This window comes from Ambystoma mexicanum (assembly GCF_040938575.1).
Source record: "Ambystoma mexicanum isolate Mex_15411 chromosome 12 unlocalized genomic scaffold, UKY_AmexF1_1 Mex_chr12_unloc.1, whole genome shotgun sequence".
In the NCBI taxonomy this organism is placed as follows: Eukaryota; Metazoa; Chordata; class Amphibia; order Caudata; family Ambystomatidae; genus Ambystoma; species Ambystoma mexicanum.
Window position 1 is genome coordinate 8,109,048 of NW_027182322.1, and position 22,507 is coordinate 8,131,554.

A 22,507-nucleotide genomic window follows, 5' to 3' on the forward strand; every position below is an offset into this window, starting at 1 on the left:
TCATGTAGTATTTTGCAAGTGGGTATTCATTTATGCAGCATGGAAGTGTCTTTTCATGACACTGCATTGGTGGTGTTTGTGTAGGTAGGGATGCACACATTGTGACACTTCCACATGAACAATCTCAGGCTGCTATGCTTCTGACAGTTGACAGTCCCTTTGTTCGTCTTAATTGTCAGGTCGAGTCATCATTGCTTATCAGATGGTATGTGCCAGGCCTGTGTGCACTCCACTGGGGTGTGATTTCTATGTGAAGTAATTAGCCACCAGCTGCGTACGGGCTGCCTCACCCCGTGCCCTCTCCCCTCCCATGCGCAGCGGCCGTGCATGTGGTGGGGATGTGGGGGCACCACCATGTCCACAGCCAGGCCCCGGCGTGTTGCAACATTGTGCAGGACACATGCTGCCACTATGATCCTGCACACTACTGGGGGCGCATATAACAGCTGCCCGCCAGAACGGACAAGGGAGCGAAAGCGTGACTTGAGCACTCCAAATGTGCACTCCACTATGCCCCGGGTTGCAATATGGGCTGTGTTGTATCTTACCTCTGGAGGCGTGATGGGGTTCCGAATTGGCGTCATCATGTGGGTGCTCAGAGGGTAGGCACTGTCCCCTGGTGAGGAGGTGATGGGTATCATTAGTGGGGTAGTGACATAACTCTGCATCTGACATGCATGCATGTGCAGTGGCATTCATACTCACCAAGCAGCCATGTTTCGCCATGCCGCCCAGTTTCTAGGTCCCGGTTTAGGGTAGACATTCGGTAAATTAAGCTGTCGTGGGTGGACCCTGGATAGTTGGCATATACTGAGGTGATGATTCCCTTAGCATTACATATTACCTGCACGTTGATGGAATGCCAGTGCTTGCGGTTCCTATAGATGTGCTCAGATGCCCTGGGGGGATGTAGTGCCACATGGGTGCAGTCAATGGCACCTAGCACTTTTGGGAATTGTGCCACACCGTAGAAATCGAGGGTGGCAGCCTGCCGTTCTGCAGGTGTCCTGGGTAGGTATATGTGCCTACGAACTGATGGGCGTGCAGTGATGATGTTCAAGACCTGGTGTAGGCAGCTTGACTGCGTGGCCTGTGACACCCCACCCACTATGGCACTTGTCCGCTGAAATGATCCTGTGGCCAAGAAGTGCAGTACATTGAGGACCTTCTCCAGGGGGCTGAGTGCTTGGGAGCACAGGGTGGGTGATGTGAGGTCATACTCCCACTCACTGACCAGGTCAAGTATTATGTGTGGGGGAAACCCTGTACCTCCCATACACCTGGTCATCAGGCATCCCAAAAAGGCTGGTTCTGGGAGTGAAAATTCGGGCCCTCACTATCCTCCTCCTCCTCCTCCTTTGGTAACCCACGGCCACTGCTGCTAGGAATGGTATATTCATCCTGGCGTATGAGCTTGTTTATTGTTTGCGCGCACTTTTATGCTGCGCGGGTCGAAGTACACCTGCTTCATGCTGGTGTACGTGTCTCAGGATTGGACCATTTTTCGGCACGTCGTAGGCAAACGTGTGAATCTTCCTGCCCACCCCAGGAATACACGTAGCACGCTCTCACAGGCACAGTCGCGGGTAAATATTCCCGCCCACCCCAGGAATACATGTAACCCACTCTCACAGGCCCAATCGCGTGTGGAACTTCCCGCGCACCCCGTAGTACACGTACCCAGGCAAATCGCGTTTGGAATTTCACGCGCACCCCGAAGTAAACGTACCCAGGCTAATCGCATGTGGAACTTCCCGCGCACCCCGAAGTACACGTACCCAGGCTAATCGCGTGTGGAACTTCCCGCGCACCCCGAGGTGCACATACCCAGGCCAATCGCACGGCTGGGGGGTGGGGGTGGTGGTAGACATGAGTGGGGGCCTGGTGGAGGCTGCCCCTGGTGGCTGGAGGGTGGGGGTGGTGATAGACATGAGTGGGGGCCTGGTGGAGGCTGCTCCTGACTGCTGGGGGTAGGGGGTGCAGGGGTACATGAGTGGGGGCCTGGTGGAGGCTGCCCCTGGGGGGTGGGGGTAATAGGGGACATGAGTGGGGGCCTGGTGGAGGCTGCCCCTGGTGGCTGGGGGGTGGGGGTAATAGGGGACATGAGTGGGGGGCTGGTGGAGGCTGCCCCTGGTGGCTGGGGGGTGGGGGTGGTGGGAGACATGAGTGGGGGCCTGGTGGAGGCTGCCCTTGCACTGCGGGGGGGTGGGGGTGGTGGTAGACATGAGTGGGGGCCTGGTGGAGGCTGCCCCTGACTGCTGGGGGGTGGGGGCGGTGGTAGACATGAGTAGGGGCCTGGTGGAGGGTGCCCCTGGGGGGTGGGGGTGGTGGTAGACATGAGTGGGGGCCTGGTGGAGGGTGCCCCTGGTGGCTGGGGGGTGGGGGTGGTGGGAGACATGAGTGTGGGCCTGGTGGAGGCTGCCCCTGCACTGCTGGGGGGGTGGGGGTGGTGGGAGACATGAGTGGAGACCTGGTGGAGGATGCCCCTGGTGGCTGGGGGGTGGGGGTTGTGGGAGACATGAGTGGGGGCCTGGTGGAGGCTGCCCCTGCACTGCTGGGGGGTGGGGTGGTGGTAGACATGAGTGGGGGCCTGGTGGAGGGTGCCCCTGGTGGCTGGGGGGTGGGGCTGGTGGGAGACATGAGTGGGGTCTGGTGGAGGCTGCCCCTGCACTGCTGGGGGGTGGGGGTGGTGGGAGACATGAGTGGGGGCCTGGTGGAGGGTGCCCCTGGGGGGTGGGGGCGGTGGGAGACATGAGTGTGGGCCTGGTGGAGGCTGCCCCTGCTGGCTGGGGGGTGAGGGTGGTGGGAGACATGAGTTGGACATGAGTGGGGGCCTGGTGGAGGGTGCCCCTGGTGGCTGGGGGGTGGGGGTGGTGGTAGACATGGGTGAGGGCCTGGTGGAGGCTGCCCCTGCACTGCTGGGGGGTGGGGGTGGTGGTAGACATGAGTGGGGGCCTGGTGGAGGCTGCCCCTGACTGCTGGGGGGTAGGGGGTGCAGGGGGATATGATTGGGGGCCTGGTGGAGGCTGCCCCTGGTGGCTGGGGGGTGGGGGTAATAGGGGACATGAGTGGGGGCCTGGTGGAGGCTGCCCCTGGTGGCTGGGGGGTGGGGGTAATAGGGGACATGAGTGGGGGCCTGGTGGAGGCTGCCCCTGGTGGCTGGGGGTAATAGGGGACATGAGTGGGGGCCTGGTGGAGGCTGCCCCTGGGGGGTGGGGGTAATGGGGGACATGAGTGGGGGCCTGGTGGAGGCTGCCCCTGGTGGCTGGGGGGTGGGGATGGTGGTATACATGAGTGGGGGCCTGGTGGAGGGTGCCCCTGCACTGCTGGGGGGTGGGGGTGGTGGTAGACATGATTGGGGCCTGGTGGAGGGTGCCCCTGGTGGCTGGGGGTGGTGGGAGACATGATTGGGGGCCTGGTGGAGGCTGCCCCTGGTGGCTGGGGGGTGGGGGTAATAGGGGACATGAGTGGGGGCCTGGTGGAGGCTGCCCCTGTTGGCTGGGGGTGGGGGTGGTGGTAGTAGACATGAGTGGGGGCCTGGTGGAGGGTGCCCCTGGTGGCTGGGGGGTGGGGGCCTGGTGGAGGCTGCCCCTACACTGCTGGGGGGTGGGGGTAATAGGGGACATGAGTGGGGGCCTGGTGGAGGCTGCCCCTGGTGGCTGGGGTGGTGGGGGTAATAGGGGACATGCGTGGGGGCCTGGTGGAGGCTGCCCCTGGTGGCTGGGGGGTGGTGGTAGACATGAGTGGGGGCCTGGTGGAGGGTGCCCCTGGTGGCTGGGGGGTGGGGGTGGTGGGAGAAATGAGTGGGGGCCTGGTGGAGGCTGCCCCTGCACTGCTGGGGGTGGGGGTGGTGGGAGACATGAGTGGGGGCCTGGTGGAGGGTGCCCCTGGTGGCTGGGGGGTGGGGGTGGTGGGAGACATGATTGGGGGCCTGGTGGAGGCTGCCCCTGCACTGCTGGGGGGTGGGGGTGGTGGGAGACATGAGTGGGGGCCTGGTGGAGGCTGCCCCTGCACTGGTGGGGGTAATAGGGGACATGAGTGGGGGCCTGGTGGAGGCTGCCCCTGGTGGCTGGGGGGTGGGGGTAATAGAGGACATGAGTGGGGGCCTGGCAGAGGCTGCCCCTGGTGGCTGCGGGGTGGGGGTAATAGGGGACATGAGTGGGGGCCTGGTGGAGGCTGCCCCTGGTGGCTGGGGGTGGGGGTGGTGGTAGACATGAGTGGGGGCCTGGTGGAGGGTGCCCCTGGTGGCTGGGGGGTGGGGGTGGAGGGAGACATGAGTGGGGGCCTGGTGGAGGCTGCCCCTGCACTGCTGGGGGGTGGGGGTAATAGGGGACATGAGTGGGGGCCTGGTGGAGGCTGCCCCTGGTGGCTGGGGGGTGGGGGTAATAGGGGACATGAGTGGGGGCCTGTTGGAGGGTGCCCCTGGTGGCTGGGGGGTGAGGGTGGTGGGAGACATGAGTGGGGGCCTGGTGGAGGCTGCCCCTGCACTGCTGGGGGGGTGGGGGTGGTGGGGGCCTGGTGGAGGCTGCCCCTGCACTGCTGGGGGGTGGGGGTAATAGGGGACATGAGTGTGGGCCTGGTGGAGGCTGCCCCTGGTGGCTGGGGGGTGGGGGTAATAGGGGACATGAGTGGGGGCCTGTTGGAGGGTGCCCCTGGTGGCTGGGGGGTGAGGGTGGTGGGAGACATGAGTGGGGGCCTGGTGGAGGCTGCCCCTGCACTGCTGGGGGCGTGGGGGTGGTGGGGGCCTGGTGGAGGGCGCCCCTGCACTGCTGGGGGGTGGGGGTGGTGGTAGACATGGGTGGGGGCCTGGTGGAGGCTGCCCCTGCACTGCTGGGGGGTGGGGGTGCAGGGGGACATGAGTGGGGGCCTGATGGAGGGTGCCCCTGGTGGCTGGGGGATGGGGGTGGTGGGAGACATGAGTGGGGGCCTGGTGGAGGCTGCCCCTGGTGGCTGGGGGTGGGGGTGGTGGTAGACATGAGTGGGGGCCTGGTGGAGGGTGCCCCTGGTGGCTGGGGGGTGGGGGTGGAGGGAGACATGAGTGGGGGCCTGGTGGAGGCTGCCCCTGCACTGCTGGGGGGTGGGGGTAATAGGGGACATGAGTGGGGGCCTGTTGGAGGGTGCCCCTGGTGGCTGGGGGGTGAGGGTGGTGGGAGACATGAGTGGGGGCCTGGTGGAGGCTGCCCCTGCACTGCTGGGGGGGTGGGGGTGGTGGGGGCGGTGGGGGCCTGGTGGAGGGTGCCCCTGCACTGCTGGGGGGTGGGGGTGGTGGTAGACATGGGTGGGGGCCTGGTGGAGGCTGCCCCTGCACTGCTGGGGGGTGGGGGTGCAGGGGGACATGAGTGGGGGCCTGATGGAGGGTGCCCCTGGTGGCTGGGGGATGGGGGTGGTGGGAGACATGAGTGGTGGCCTGGTGGAGGCTGCCCCTGGTGGCTGGGGGGTGAGGGTGGTGGGAGACATGAATTGGACATGAGTGGGGGCCTGGTGGAGGGTGCCCCTGGTGGCTGGGGGGTGGGGGTGGTGGTAGACATGGGTGGGGCCTGGTGGAGGCTGCCCCTGCACTGCTGGGGGGTCGGGGTGGTGGTAGACATGAGTGGGGGCCTGGTGGAGGCTGCCCCTGACTGCTGGGGGGTGGGGGTAATAGGGGACATGAGTGGGGGCCTGGTGGAGGCTGCCCCTGGTGGCTGGGGGTAATAGGGGACATGAGTGGGGGCCTGGTGGAGGCTGCCCCTGGGGGGTGGGGGTAATGGGGGACATGAGTGGGGGCCTGGTGGAGGCTGCCCCTGGTGGCTGGGGGGTGGGGATGGTGGTATACATGAGTGGGGGCCTGGTGAAGGGTGCCCCTGCACTGCTGGGGGGTGGGGGTGGTGGTAGACATGATTGGGGGCCTGGTGGAGGGTGCCCCTGGTGGCTGGGGGTGGTGGGAGACATGATTGGGGGCCTGGTGGAGGCTGCCCCTGGTGGCTGGGGGGTGGGGGTAATAGGGGACATGAGTGGGGGCCTGGTGGAGGCTGCCCCTGTTGGCTGGGGGTGGGGGTGGTGGTAGACATGAGTGGGGGCCTGGTGGAGGGTGCCCCTGGTGGCTGGGGGGTGGGGGCCTGGTGGAGGCTGCCCCTACACTGCTGGGGGGTGGGGGTAATAGGGGACATGAGTGGGGGCCTGGTGGAGGCTGCCCCTGGTGGCTGGGGGGTGGGGGTAATAGGGGACATGAGTGGGGGCCTGGTGGAGGCTGCCCCTGGTGGCTGGGGTGGTGGGGGTAATAGGGGACATGCGTGGGGGCCTGGTGGAGGCTGCCCCTGGTGGCTGGGGGGTGGTGGTAGACCTGAGTGGGGGCCTGGTGGAGGGTGCCCCTGGTGGCTGAGGGGTGGGGGTGGTGGGAGACATGAGTGGGGGCCTGGTGGAGGCTGCCCCTGCACTGCTGGGGGTGGGGGTGGTGGGAGACATGAGTGGGGGCCTGGTGGAGGGTGCCCCTGGTGGCTGGGGGGTGGGGGTGGTGGGAGACATGATTGGGGGCCTGGTGGAGGCTGCCCCTGCACTGCTGGGGGGTGGGGGTGGTGGGAGACATGAGTGGGGGCCTGGTGGAGGCTGCCCCTGCACTGGTGGGGGTAATAGGGGACATGAGTGGGGGCCTGGTGGAGGCTGCCCCTGGTGGCTGGGGGGTGGGGGTAATAGAGGACATGAGTGGGGGCCTGGCAGAGGCTGCCCCTGGTGGCTGCGGGGTGGGGGTAATAGGGGACATGAGTGGGGGCCTGGTGGAGGCTGCCCCTGGTGGCTGGGGGTGGGGGTGGTGGTAGACATGAGTGGGAGCCTGGTGGAGGGTGCCCCTGGTGGCTGGGGGGTGGGGGTGGAGGGAGACATGAGTGGGGGCCTGGTGGAGGCTGCCCCTGCACTGCTGGGGGGTGGGGGTAATAGGGGACATGAGTGGGGGCCTGGTGGAGGCTGCCCCTGGTGGCTGGGGGGTGGGGGTAATAGGGGACATGAGTGTGGGCCTGGTGGAGGCTGCCCCTGGTGGCTGGGGGGTGGGGGTAATAGGGGACATGAGTGGGGGCCTGTTGGAGGGTGCCCCTGGTGGCTGGGGGGTGAGGGTGGTGGGAGTCATGAGTGGGGGCCTGGTGGAGGCTGCCCCTGCACTGCTGGGGGGGTGGGGGTGGTGGGGGCCTGGTGGAGGGCGCCCCTGCACTGCTGGGGGGTGGGGGTGGTGGTAGACATGGGTGGGGGCCTGGTGGAGGCTGCCCCTGCACTGCTGGGGGGTGGGGGTGCAGGGGGACATGAGTGGGGGCCTGATGGAGGGTGCCCCTGGTGGCTGGGGGATGGGGTGGTGGGAGACATGAGTGGGGGCCTGGTGGAGGCTGCCCCTGGTGGCTTGGGCTGGGGGTGGTGGTAGACATGAGTGGGGGCCTGGTGGAGGGTGCCCCTGGTGGCTGGGGGGTGGGGGTGGAGGGAGACATGAGCGGGGGCCTGGTGGAGGCTTCCCCTGCACTGCTGGGGGGTGGGGGTAATAGGGGACATGAGTGGGGGCCTGGTGGAGGCTGCCCCTGGTGGCTGGGGGGTGGGGGTAATAGGGGACATGAGTGTGGGCCTGGTGGAGGCTGCCCCTGGTGGCTGGGGGGTGGGGGTAATAGGGGACATGAGTGGGGGCCTGTTGGAGGGTGCCCCTGGTGGCTGGGGGGTGAGGGTGGTGGGAGACATGAGTGGGGGCCTGGTGGAGGCTGCCCCTGCACTGCTGGGGGGGTGGGGGTGGTGGGGGCCTGGTGGAGGGCGCCCCTGCACTGCTGGGGGGTGGGGGTGGTGGTAGACATGGGTGGGGGCCTGGTGGAGGCTGCCCCTGCACTGCTGGGGGGTGGGGGTGCAGGGGGACATGAGTGGGGGCCTGATGGAGGGTGCCCCTGGTGGCTGGGGGATAGGGGTGGTGGGAGACATGAGTGGGGGCCTGGTGGAGGCTGCCCCTGGTGGCTGGGGGGTGAGGGTGGTGGGAGACATGAGTTGGACATGAGTGGGGGCCTGGTGGAGGGTGCCCCTGGTGGCTGGGGGGTGGGGGTGGTGGTAGACATGGGTGGGGCCTGGTGGAGGCTGCCCCTGCACTGCTGGGGGGTCGGGGTGGTGGTAGACATGAGTGGGGGCCTGGTGGAGGCTGCCCCTGACTGCTGGGGGGTAGGGGGTGCAGGGGGACATGAGTGTGGCCTGGTGGAGGCTGCCCCTGCACTGCTGGGGGGTGGGGGTAATAGGGGACATGATTGGGGGCCTGGTGGAGGCTGCCCCTGGTGGCTGGGGGGTGGTGGGAGACATGTGTGGGGGCCTGGTGGAGGCTGCCCCTGCACTGCTGGGGGGTGGGGGTAATAGGGGACATGAGTGGGGGCCTGGTGGAGGCTGCCCCTGGTGGCTGGGGGGTGCGGGTGGTGGTAGACATGAGTGGGGGCCTGGTGGAGGCTGCCCCTGCACTGCCTGGGGGGTGGGGGTAATAGGGGACATTAGTGGGGGCCTGGTGGAGGCTGCCCCTGCACTGCTGGGGGGTGGGGGTGGTGGGAGACATGAGTGGGGGCCTGGTGGAGGCTGCCCCTGCACTGCTGGGGGGTGGGGGTGGTGGGAGACATGTTTTGGTGATCAGTAGTGCAAGGTGACATGTGGGTTGGCTGGTGGGCATGGCCATGGTGGATGGGTTGCCTGTGGGACATGAGCAGGGGTGCAGGGTGGTACCCTGTGGTGTGGGCTGCCTGCAGGGGCCGTGGAGGGTGTAGAAGGAACACCTGGGGGGACCCACATGGCCGAATCAAGTGTAGCATTCCCCGGCACCACCGAAATACACGTACCCTGCAGAAATCGCGTGTGAATCTTCCGCGCACATCGGAATACACGTACCAAGGCCAATCGCGTGTGGAACTTCCCGCGCACCCCCACCTAGCCAGGCCAATTGCGTGTGGAACTTCCCACGCACCCCGTAGTACACGTACCCAGGCCAATCGTGTGTGGAACTTCCCGCGCACCCAGGAACACGCGCACACGCTATTTTTCACACAGCGGGTGTCCGTGTTTGTCGGTGCCCCTTTGCACCTCATTTGTCCTAGAGGGCCACTGTATGGGCCATTCATCATTGCTGTATATGGGTGCTTTTTGTTAGCGCACATTTTGGCGCACATTTGTTTCAGTCGCAGGGGCGCTACCGCCTGCTTTCTTGTTTGGCCCTGTGCGCGTCTTTGACCGTGCGCTGGTTTGCCCTATTCGATTCCATGAATACGGGTTGTAGGCGAGCGTGTGGGCGTTCCGCGCACTTGCCTCCTGTACTTCCCCCGTGACGCCCATATTTTCACGTGTTGTTCCCCATTCCGAGTGTTACGCCCCGTGTTCCGCCTACTTTTGTGATGTGCGCCGCGGTATGTGCGATTTCGCAGTGGCCGTGGCGCACGCTGTTGGATGACCTGTGCGCCGGCGTGCGCGGCGCACATTTTTTTGCACATCCAATGTTTTTCTCACGCACGGACTTCCATGAATCGCTGTGCGCTGGTTTTCCTGCGATTTTCGCACTTTTCCTGCGATTCGCACGTTTTGGCATTTTCGGCGCACATTAATTCCATTAATCGACCCCTATGTCTTTTCCCTATGTTAGCTGGGGCATATTTTCTCATGTTTTGCTTTAAACCACAAACACACATGCAAAGCCATTTTGGTGACAATGTTTGAAACTCCTGTTTCAAGTGGACCTTTGAATTTCTTCTGCCACTTGTGAATTAAAATGCTGCTTTTCCTTTTGTAGTGACTGGTAGGACTTTTTCACATGGTCATTCCTTGTGTTACTTGCAGAAACCCCACAGTATGCCCACTTTCAGTGTGAAAGATTTTCTATAAAGACGGCCAGGTCATTTTTTCAGTGGCCCCTTCAGTTCCGTTGGTTTGGAGCCTTTGATTACACCCCACAGGACAACTGCTCTGAGTTCAAAGATATCCGTTTGCTTTTTTAGCGAGACAATCATAATTATGGTAGCACATGCCCAAGTAATTCGAAGCGCTATCTCTTAGCAGGTTATTACCCATTTTGCCGACTCTGAATTTACTGGCATTGGAAGGATGAAGAGATCAGTCTGTCCACTATACTCAGATGCCTGTAGTAAGGGCGTATCTATCTCACCCACGTGGTCCATATTGATCTTTTTTCAGGATTATAAATTGAAACTGGCACAATTCTTCAAATGGTCCCATGCCACACTTTAAAGCAGATGTGTTTGTCATGGAGATTTGACGTTGTAAATCACAACTGGGAAGAGAGATTGCTACATGGTATGTTCTGTAACTACGCTTTGCACTGTGCCAAATCACTACTGTGGTAATTTCAAAGTGCAAAAAACATTTCTAAGACATATCATGACCCTGCCTGTGAACTGTGAAGTGAGATGAAGGAGAAGCTGGAAAGTATTGTGCACACACATGTTAGAAAGGAGACGAGATTCTAACTGCCCACTGAACAGATACACTAAGCGGTCTGGAAAATGCTACTTCGTGATTAGCAATACTGCTATTGCATCATTTCAGTGTCAGGCTGTCTTCCTGTCATTAGTGTCCTATTTTGCAGACTGTACTTTTAATTGGAAACCTTTTAACAGCCCGGCGTTGCACATTTTCACTCCCTTCCTCCCATTTGTAAATACCACTTCCCTTTCCCTTTTTTCCAAGTTTTAGTATAAAGGCTGTTCAGTCACAAATGGTTGCAAGGAGAAAGTTGTAATAACTAAATGAGTGTAAAATCTCCCGGCCAGCACAGAACTGAATGCTATAACTACTGAATGATTTACAGAACACCATAAAGTCAGCAAAGGGTGTGACTGAGTGACAAAGCCTGTCTCCTCCCTTCTCTTTCTTGTCTTTGTTTTGGCTCACACACATAGTATGTTGTTGCTCTGTCAAAGCAACTCTCCTCATTCTAAAAGAAACAGTAAAACCTTTACTGCAGGTAGATCATTCATGTTGTCAGCTGTTTTGTTTCCGTAAGTGGCACGTCTAGATCCATAACTCAGGGGTTAGAGCACTGGTCTTGTAAACCAGGGGTCGCGAGTTCAAATCTCTCTGAAGCCTGCTGTAGTTTTTGCCTTCTTGGTTTGCCTTCTCTTCAGGTGGCGTTTGATATTTTAAACAGTATAGGAATTCAAAGAGTATCCTAATTGCACACATGGAACATTCCAGCAATACAAAAACGCCATGATAAGTGTGGTGTGCTTTCCGGAGCGCATTGAACTCTTCCATGTATGCAATAGCGATGTGACACCCAGAAAAGTTGAGCCACTGATAGTCCATTTACGTTATTGCAATGCAATAAATACTACTATTGTATGAAAAATTGATCAGCAGAAGAGAATATCATATTGCCGAAAATCCATGAAGTCCATGAATAAATAAAGCGCAAAACACATGTCAGACACGTTTTATTATAACGAAAAAAACAACTTGAAAAATGAAATAATTATGTAACTTGCAGCAAAGTTCTTTGGGGAATGACCAGAAGGGAAGATTTTGCACTCTACCAAACCTGCGACACATAGACTTGCACAACAGCACACGACGACTACGGACCACAAAACACCCCGAGCCCAGCCAACGCACCCACCGGGTTGAGGCTGTCATCAGAACATCACTGCTCTCTTGCACTTTTCCAGTTTATTCGCTTAACCCACCCCCTCTCCTCCCCTTTTTCAGAAGCGCCAGAGCGCCAGGGGACGACTTCGGTGGTGATAATGTTAAAGGACATTTGTACCGCGCACTAACATTAACAAGTGTTCCCAATTGCATTTAGAAGTGTGCCCAACTGCATTTAGAAATGTACCCAATTGCATTTAGAAGCTGTGCCCAATAGCCTCTCTGAGAAAAGTTGCATTTAGAAGTATGCCCAATTGCATTTAGAAGTTGTGCCCAATAGTCTCTCTGAGAAAAGTTGAATCTAGAAGTGTCCCCAATTGCATTTAGAAGTGTGCCCAACTGCATTTAGAAGTGAACCCAATTGCATTTAGAAGTTGTGACCAATAGCCTCTCTGGGTAACTTCTAAATGCAATTGGGCACACTTCTAAATGCAACTTTCTCAGAGAGGCTATTGGTCACAACTTCTAAATGCAATTGGGTTCACTTCTAAATGCAATTGGGCACACTTCTAAATGCAACTTTCTCAATCGCATTTAGAAGTTGTGCCCAATAGCCTCTCTGAGAAAAGTTGCATTTAAAAGATTACCCAATCGCATTTAGAAGTTGTGCCCAATAGCCTCTCTGAGGAAAGTTGCATTTAGAAGTTGTGCCCAATAGCCTCTCTGAGAAAAGTTGCATTTAGAAGTTTGTGCCCAATAGTCTCTCTGAGAAAAGTTGCATTTAGAAGTTGTGCCCAACAGCCTCTCTGAGAAAAGTTGCACTTAGAAATTGTGCCCAATAGCCTCTCTGAGAAAAGTTGCATTTAGAAGTTGTGCCCAATAGTCTCTCTGAGAAAATTGCATTTAGAAGTGTACCCAATTGCATTTAGAAGTGTACCCAACCACATTCAGAAGTTGTGCCCAATAGCCTCTATGAGAAAAGTTGCAGTTAGAAGTGTGCCCAATAGTCTCTCTGAGAAAAGTTGCATTTAGAAGTTGTGCCCAACAGCCTCTCTGAGAAAAGATGCACTTAAAAAGTGTGCCCAATAGCCTCTCTGAGAAAAGTTGCATTTAGAAGTTGTGCCCAATAGTCTCTCTGAGAAAATTGCATTTAGAAGTGTACCCAATTGCATTTAGAAGAGTACCCAATTGTATTTAGAAGTTGTGCCCAATAGTCTCTCTGAGGAAAGTTGAATTTAGAAGTGTCCCCAATTGCATTTAGAAGTTGTGACCAATAGCCTCTCTGAAGAAAGTTGCATTTAGAAATGTGCCCAATTGCATTTAGAAGTGTACCCAATGGCACTTAGAAGCTCCACCCAATAGCCTCTCTGAGAAAAGTTGCATTTAGAAATGTGCCCAATTGCATTAGAAGTGTACCCAATTGCATCTAGAAGCTCCAACCAATAGCCTCTCTGAGAGAAGCCGCATTTAGGAGTGTTCCCAATTGCATTTAGAAGTTGTGCCCAATAGTCCCTTTGAGAAAAGTTGCATTTAGAAGTGTGCCCAATTGCATTTAGAAGTGTACCCAATTGCATTTAGAAGTTGTGACCAATAGTCTATCTGAGAAAAGCTGCATGTAGAAGTTGTGCCCAATAGTCTCTCTGAAAAGTTGCATTTAGAAGTGTACCCAATTGCATTTAGAAGTTGTGACCAATAGCCTCTCTGAGAAAAGTTGCATTTTGAAGTATGCCCAATAGCCTCTCTTTGAAAGTTGCATTTAGAAGTGTGCCCAATAGCCTCTCGGTGAATTTAGAAGTGTGCCCAATAGCCTCTCTCTGAAGTTGCATCTAGAAGTAATATGCTTTGGAATGCAGGGAACATTTGAAAGAGCATATACCATTCCACACCCCACGCTTACTCTCTTCTTTACACCACCACTCAACTAGAACACAGAGATACTATGTCACCATTCGGTATAACTGTTCTCATATCAACATCTCCCGCTCACTCCCCATCACCCTGAGTAAACACTGCTGGTTTCACCCTCCCCCCCCCCCCCAGCCAGGCGTTCTCCTCAGGCCTAACGCAGCTACACTCGGTCTGGATAAATCCTGCCAGAGCGAACACATACTCCTGATCTCTCAACCACCACACCTACCGCTAAGAAGCAGCTACCACATGAATTCCGCACCAGCTGCACACATACCTGGTGCGCACACACACACCTTTGGATTCTCTCTACTCTCTATATACTGACCTGAACTTCGGTTCCCAAGGGCGTTCAACCTACCAGCGCCTTCAGACCATACCAATGGTATATAAGGCGCTATATAAATGCTCCAGTTTGACCATATATTCTGTGTGTGTCATGGCATATGTATACTTTGCAACAAAGGTAAAAGCAAACATGAGTGTGGTTATGTGGTACACTGGCCTGTCTTGATATAGCCAGTCGGGATAGACTTTCCTTCCGTGACATATAATTGTTTACTTGCAGACAGACCTTATATGGTAATATTGGCATATATTGGTGCAGGCTACGTGGACATGCACAGCCATCATGAACATTATATACCAGCATATTTTATTGGGCAAAGGCATTATGAAAATGTGTGGGAAAATGGTCCTGTGCACTGTTGATTACTTGCATCTATTGGGTTTATTCATGTGATACCATACAAAACTAATTGCAAACTGTGTGGCTTTTTATCCAGTCTTTCACAGAAAGTACTGTAAAATGCATCCTTTTAACCAATCAACTAAAATGTCCTCCCAAATCCCCCTGAACTTGGACGATCCCATATATTAGGCTGATACACGTACCGCCTTCAGTGCAAAAATTCAACAGTCCCCATTTGACAGAGCCACAAAGCTGGGATACAGTCACAAAGCTGTTTGTTGAGTCTGATACTGGAAGCACAAACACAATGCATGTCTTTTAAGCACTACATTTCCTTTTTCTCTAATTGTTATTCTAGTACTCGCAAGGCTCTGTCATGCCATTTCTCCCCATCCTCTGGATGCACCCCTCGCGTCATACTAAGCCCTTTTCTGTGCCATCTTCTTTGACTATGTAATTGACATTCTTGTGACTCTCTGACCAATAACATTTTATCATCATATTTTTCAGTTTCTGGGATACATTTTCTCATCTGTTGTTAACTCATTCCAGTTTTTTAGGAATGATTTCCAATCATGAGTAATGTTCCCTCCAGTTGTGTAACCCCCAACTTTTTACTGGTGTTAAACACAATAGCCTAACTTTGCCAGAGGAGCACAGCCTTCTGCTGCATTCCTCAAGGCTTTTCGCTCACTTTCTTATGGGGAAACTGACATTCCTAACAGACAGTCAGTACTGGGAGACTTTGTTTCCCTTAGTCCTTTTTGCAACTTTTCTGCAACATGTAACAAGTGCACAATGTACCTTACAGTACAGTGCACTTGGGTCTAATAGTCATTTCCAAAGGCCCTAGATACTCTCAAAGGACTTTTTAGGAGAAGTGCAGATGTGCCTTGGACAGGGCTGGTGGCAGCTTATCTTTTCATGTAATGTTAACCCTTTCCTGTTAGGTAAACCGTGTTAACCGCGTTTGGCATGAAAAGGTGTCCTGGCTCCAAAACTGCCATGCCACGAAGTTCTTTGTCCTGTCCTTTGGCCATTTTACCCCTTTACCTTCCCTAGGTCGAGCCGACCCGGGTCAGTCCTTATTTGGGCATGCATTCTCCTGCGAAACGCCAACCTTTCGCGGGCTTCTGCATGCCTTGTGTGCTTCCAGGATGTGGGCTGGACTGTCAAGTTCCAATACACATCCTGGTTGCCAGGGAGTCTGGTGTGCTGTGAATGCCTGGGACCACCATGGTCCATGATTGGTCCATGTATGGTATGCCTGTATGTGAGCAGATCTCCCATTGGGTCCTCTTCGTTTTGGCAAGAAGGAGGTTTTGGATAAGAGAAGGCTCCAAACACCCATACCACACTGATCTCTGGAGTTCTCACTGAACGAAGGATAGGATCCAAGTATTCTGAAACTAAGAAGCCGAGTTGAGGAACCGCTGGTGACCCACTGGAAGGTGTGGCACTGTGAGCCTGCTGTTTTCCTGTTGGACCCCTCTGCATCTGATCGAACTAGAAGGTCTGCGAAGATGCTTTGACCCATTAGAACAGTGGGGCCAACTATTCTCTGCACCTTCATCAAACCCTGCAAGTAAGCCTTCTCGGAACTGTCCCTGGGCCAAAAAGTGGGCTGACCAGTTTATGCAGGACCTTTGCCCTGATACCACTGCCGTTTCAAGGAGACACTCGAAACTTGGTATGTCACCAGCACTGTGTTCACGGCACTCTCACACCGAATTTCGTACACTTAGCATTTCCAGGTCTGGAGTAAAGAGCGAGAGCCTGAACAGGAGTGAACTCAGATACCGTGTAGCCCAGCCATGGTGATGAACTTTGTAGGTGTGCTGCATTTGATAAGGATTTCAATCAGGCGACACACACCTTGGTCTTGGCCTAGTATGTAGCGCACAACTGAGATGCTTTTCTCCTTATTTTATGCAGATCCAATTTGAGATGGTACACAACAGGTATCACACACCCTTTTCAAATATCCTGGGCCACAATGGACCATGAACCAGGCTGGTTGGTAAAATGCAATATTTATTTATTTATTTTAAAATTCAAAAGAAATCATACCATTTTTAATATGGGGCAGCTATCAACAACGGCGTGATAATTACAATGAGGATGTAAGCAAGATACTTGGTTTAACCTTCTAGTGGAATACACACAAAACACCAGGGAATAGGAACACTTTTTGATTTAGGAAAGATAGCACCCAAGTAAGGATTTCCCCCTGCAATATTAAATCAACCCACAAACAATTGAATTCTGAATGGATAGCAAGACACATCAGGTAATCAGGAATAAGATGCAGAAAACGGAATCAAAATCTGACCTTCCCTCTCCAAATGGAAAACTGATTTTAAACCCCTTGAAATGTTATGAAATGACACTCAGAAATTGACAAATAAATAATTAATGTGCGGTTAAAACTTTACGGTAAATGTAATTTCTCACTATAGCAACAATACATAGATACTAACAATCCCCAGCAATGGATTACCAAGAACATACAATTGAAAACGTAGTGGAAAGTTTAAAACATGTTGCTGCAAAATGACACGTGTAAAAGTTGCATTTTCTTTCAAATTCCGTGTAAATTCACCAAAACGTTTTGTAATAAAAATGGGTGAAATACTCTGATTTGGAGTGCAGATTTTGGGCTGGGGGATAGATATATATCACATGTACAACATAGTAATCAGAGAATAAATCAACAAGGCCCAGGTGGGGCCTGACTGCAGAGGCTAACAAAGGAGACAGGAAACCTACAAACCTTTCATATGCACTGTGTCAACCTAAAGCTAGCTCCAGCCCTCAGTATCGACTGACAGTGAAATGCCATGGCTGGGATTGCGTGTTTACAGTACTCATCCCCACAGGGCTACCTCATTAAGAAGATACAAATATGTGGTTTGCTGGAGCCAGAAAGTCTGGTCTCGCGGCATCTTCAAGGGAGAGCCCCATTAACCAGAGGGACGCTTTGATCCAAAACAGACAGGAAGATGGGTGGGACTTAGTAGTACATGTTTCCACCCCTTTACCTTATCTGTTGCAAAGCACTCCGGTTATGACCTCACGCATACATGTGAGGACCAAGGATTGGATAATTAAGGCAGGCGTACCCTTCACCAATCCCTGAAGTGGGATTGTACAATTACTGCGTCCCCCAAAATGTTGACCTTTTTTAAAATGGCGACCCCCTTTAAACACCTTATATATATATATATATGTGAGGGGATGGGTATAGTATTTAATACATGTAGGGGGTGCTGCAGGGGCTTCCCCCTTGAAATATATGGGGTGAAAAGAGGGTCAACATAAAAATAAAAGTCAACATTTTTTGGGGCTCCCAGTAACTTGGGCACAGTAATCACATAAATCCGCTGAAGGTACAGTCTGCCTTACATCTTCCGCAAGTGAAGGATGAACAGGACTTCCAAGAGGGAAGCAAGATTCCTCCCCTTAACATCTACCAGGGAACAGTGGGAGATCCTGAATCCAGAGGACGCTCCAGCAGCTACAGAATTAGCACCCAGCCAGCACACAGCGTGCCCTGCTAGGTTCTGCAGCAACCTTCCTAGGTGGGAAGTGCCAGAGACTCTCTGAACTCTAAACCAAGGACAAGGCAGATACCTGAAACACAATCCTCAGCTTTGGGCTGTCTGCCTTAAAGGACGACACATGCCCAGTGAAGTGTATTGACAAGCATCTACTGAAGTCTGCATTAAAGGAAATTTTCGAGCCAGTCGAGTCCCTCGAGCGGCAACCGACTGCAATGCTGCAGTCCTTGAAAGACGTCTGCGACACCTCGACCAGTGCTTCAGAACCACCATCCAGACAATGATTCCTGACCCCGAGCTGCCGTGTAGGCCAGCCTGCAGCCGTCCATCCAGCTTTGCTCATCGAACTGCCTGCTGACTGATACCCACAGCAGTCTCCCGTCTCGAACTCTGTCACAGAAGCTGCAAAGCACCCTAAAACTGCCTCGACCCAGTCGAGCACCAAGAACATCTACAAGCACAAGGGACATTGTGGTTCTGTGTCCCCCTGGTCCTTCTCCAAAGGCCTCTAGAGAAATGTTAAGACCCATTGCTTCCTTTCTGCTGAAGCCAAGTATACTTGAACTGTTGCGATTATTTACTATACCGACCACCCTCCTGTCAGTATCCAGAGTAAATCCATTTCCTTCTTTGAAACTGTCTGTCCTCTGCATTCCTTTACAGGGTGAGCTGTATTTCGTAGTGTTGCTAAAACTGTCTGTTGTGATAATAATAAAGTAGATATTGTTATACACCTTGACCTGACAGTCCCTTTTATCATTGGGTAATAATTGTATTTTTGCTGTGTTGCAACTAATCAATGATCCACATTCTTTCGGAGATAAGCCTGCCATTCTGTCCACGTTACCAAAATTGGACAAGGAGGTTTATAATTTGATTATTCTTCCAATCTGTTTGGATCCCTTCTCGTGTACTAGAGGTGTGGGGCTGATTGATGGTTTAGAAACAGATATTCATACCTGGACTACTGGTGCACCAGAAGTTGGTTTGCCACATAGTGGTTTGAAGAAAAAGTGGCAGAAAAGGCCAGCAGGATACAGCGCATAGAACGGTAACTTATGTGGCTGTGATAGGGCTGCGGCTGAGAGCTTGAGTAGGAGCCTGCCAAATTCCCACTGGAAATTGGAATTAGAGAAAGAAAGGGTTTGCTCTCAAACTGCGCACACACATAGAATAATAAGCAATTGTAAATTAAATGAGTGGTTTTAATCAGAATTGGTGCAGCCTGACACGTGTTTCGAGCTTCCCGCTCTTCTACTGAGGCTGCTTGTGCAAAATTATAAAACAATGATGTACAACGAAAACATTTGTTAAGCATGATTCAATAGCAAAACAAACCATTTATTACAAACTATTTTTTTGTAATTCCAATTCTATTTGTGCATTTACCATGCGCAATTTATTTCCGGCATACGCACACCTCAAACATATCCTTGTCTATATGGAGTAGCCTTAATGATTTCCTTTACATGATATCTACACTAGTCCATCATGGCGCTCTTGTTTTCCCATTAACTCTGTGGTGACTCGCCTGTGCACGGGCGTTTTCACTGTTGCTTCCCTCACATCTCCGAGTTATACTCGGCACACAGAGGGTTCCCGTTTGGCTCCAGTTCCCCACATAGCAGTGAAAGTACTGGTTCCTACATAAATAGCCATCCCGTCTTTTGCTTTATAGGGAGCCCACGCCTAACTTTGTCAGATTACTCAACTTCTACCTTTGGTAAGTGGGATAAAACTATATATATAATATTAAAACAATTTTCTATGACGCAACATATTTGCAACCCCTCTTTTTATCGTATTCGATTCATTAAGTTGCCACTTGATAAAACATTTTTTAATTTTGCATTTTTCTCTAGTATTCAAAATACACACTAGCCAAGATTAAGGTACAATTTTAACAGTCAGTGGCCTTATACATGTATTTCTGGCTGATTACCATGAGCATCTTCTCTCACTGAATAATTTTGTTGTTCTTTTGTCTTTTTTCTCTCTCCTCCCTCTTTTCATTGTTTTATAATGTGTTATGTTTTTTCCACCGAATTACGCACTTTTTGTGTTTTCATTTTCTTTCTTTGAATTGGGTTGATTTGATATGTGCATTCGTTGCAACTGTCTGTTACTTTAAACAATATACTCAATGTGTTGGTTTGGCAAACCCTAAACACCCTTTCTTTCTCCTTTGCCACATAGTGGTTGCTGCATTGTTACAAGCCTTTGAGGACAAGTGTGCCTGGTGCACCGTTCTGTGCCACCGCTGCACATGAGTCCTCATGGGCATAATCCCTAGGCTATGCCCCCCCCCTAGCTGCTTGGCTTGTTGTCCCACTTGAGCCTCTTCTCACAGCCCTCCACAATGCAGAAGACCTCAAGATCCTCTCACGTGGGTGGTCTTCCCTCATGGCAGGATAAAATAGTACCACTATTAAGCATTCTGTGTAATGTGTTATAGTGTGTTTCAGGTCACCACTCCACAGCAACTCCAGGCTTTCCCTCTCCTCTATGGCTAGAAGAGGCACATATACTACCGCCACCTCTTCTTATGTATGCCTCTCATCCTCTCAATCAAGTAGGTCTACCTTCTGCTGTGGCACTTTCGCAGGCTGATCAACCCCCCCTTAAGTCTTCTCCAGTCAGTCGACCCCCCTCATTTGCAGCTGTATCCTCACCCTGCTTTGTGAACTTCCTCCATTCCAAACACCTCCTTCAGGGTTCTAGCTGCAGCAGTCCCCTCCTACCACATGATGGACATGTCTACCTGCCTCTCCAATGTATCTCTGGGGTAGTCCGTTTGAGGACCTCCCTCCCCTGCCTCTGTCCTCTTCTACTTCTAAGACCTCACCAGTGCCTCCACCTCCTCCAAAAACTTGGAGGATTGTCAGTGATCAATGGCCCGGGCGCACAGATCAGCACCCTCAAAAGCACAATGTTCCACCCTTGATTGTGAAAAAGGGTTAACTTGTGTGGGCAGCATCCAGGAATATCGTAGACCTTAAGCAATCAGTGTAAGAAGAAGGTGTTAGGGGCGTACAATAGCCATGTGTAGGTGGCTTAGTTTCATTGGAAGAAGTGCATCCAAAAAAGTAGTCGAACAGTGACCCTGGCGGGGAAAAGAGTAGGCAGGAAAGGAGCAACATACAACACATTTTTCATTACTGGTTGACAGCCAATCAAGTTGAAACATACTTCAGTTTAGCCTTTACTGCTATTGGATTGTAAAGTAGAGAAATGTGATTTAACTTCACAAAGAACAGTTCCGGGATGATTAAAATGATTACAAAAGTAGTAGAACTGTTAACAGTACAAAATGAAAGTAGTGGTAGCCGCTCCCGACCTTTTCTGCTCACTTTAACCACTGCTTAGTTTGTATGCTTATTGTGTTTTTAAAGATAGCATTTGAACGTGTTAGGGTGGATATCTAAAGGGAGAGTGAATATGAAAGTGTGCAATTGTAAATGGAGGGCCTGCTTATGTTGAGACCAACACAGAAAATATTCCACAGGGATAGAAAGACAATAATGTTTCAAAATTCACATGACTTGTGGCAGGAGACATTTAGAGTGAAGCTGCAACTATTCCCAACCTGATTCAAAATGACAGAAAGTAAATATTATTCACTCTCATAAAGAAGTTCATTTACAATCTATTTCACGAGGCATTAGAAAACAACTATTCTAGGAAGAGCCGACAACAATGTTGCACATAATTGTGTTCCTGGATGCAGACACTATTAAGACTATATAGTTATTTACTAAAATACTTCATGTCAGAAGTGGGATTCGAACCCACTCCTCCAGAGGAGACTGCGACCTGAACGCAGCGCCTTAGACCGCTCGGCCATCCTGAGGAACTGACCAGCGCATGACAAGGTCTGCAGTTATCACCATGTACCAATGTCAAGTCACTCCTTTGCAATTCTTTTAATTACTGGTGAAATGACTGATAATCTTGGGATTTGGAATCATAATAACTCACAAATTAACACATATTTGCACAGTATCATTTGCCTCGCATGGTTATAATGGTGATCCACGCAGATGAGTTTGCACACGTCTTTTTATGTTATTTTCCATTCTTTGCATCTCTCACCACTTCATCGCACATACACATAGGTGTAATGTACAGAAGCAAAGAATAGGATCCAGTTTCTCTAATGAGTAACTTTCTATTGCATAACAAGAAAAGGTAGCGACAACCAATCAGTAGGAGCCTGTTGAACGCAGAGTGATCTTAATAGTTGCCCTAATATATTTTTTGAGGATTGTCTGTATTCGTATTACTCAAGGAATCGTATTACTTGCCAGGTGTCTCAGGACACAGCCCCTTCATTGTCTGAAGGGCATTGATAAGGGATGGGGGAGACTGGTGAGGTATGTGGGAATCTGATCAGCACTGTGGTGTGCTCCCCTTTAAGAAATGACAAGTCCCTGCTTAATGCTTGTGCGGTATCACGTGTCCGTGCAGCATGTGATTAACCCAAAATATGTTCATAGATTAGAGTTGATTCTGTTCATATTCACTAGATGATCTACCCTTAATTAGGACATGGTGCTCCATAGTGAGCATCATATCGGATATATGTTAGTAGATTATGAATTTTTACTTACCATGATACAAAGCAGGAAGAGCTTGCCCGTGAACGTAATAAGAGAATTGGCGTTCATTATGTGATCTTCCCAAACTGAACCTGTATTGAATCTCAGCAGTAATATATCCCGGCAGTAGACTTTCACACTTATCTTTAACAGGAGGCGCAGCTATAACAATAACAGACGGCACATAAATCCCT

General features: G+C 52.6%; 1 non-coding gene across 1 annotated transcript; it reads right to left on the reverse strand.

Moving 5' to 3' along the window:
• Positions 1–21,482: 21,482 nt before the first annotated feature.
• Positions 21,483–21,565, reverse strand: TRNAL-CAG (transfer RNA leucine (anticodon CAG)). Its single transcript has one exon. It is a non-coding gene; the product is annotated as a tRNA-Leu (tRNA).
• Between the last annotated feature and the right edge of the window lie 942 nt (positions 21,566–22,507).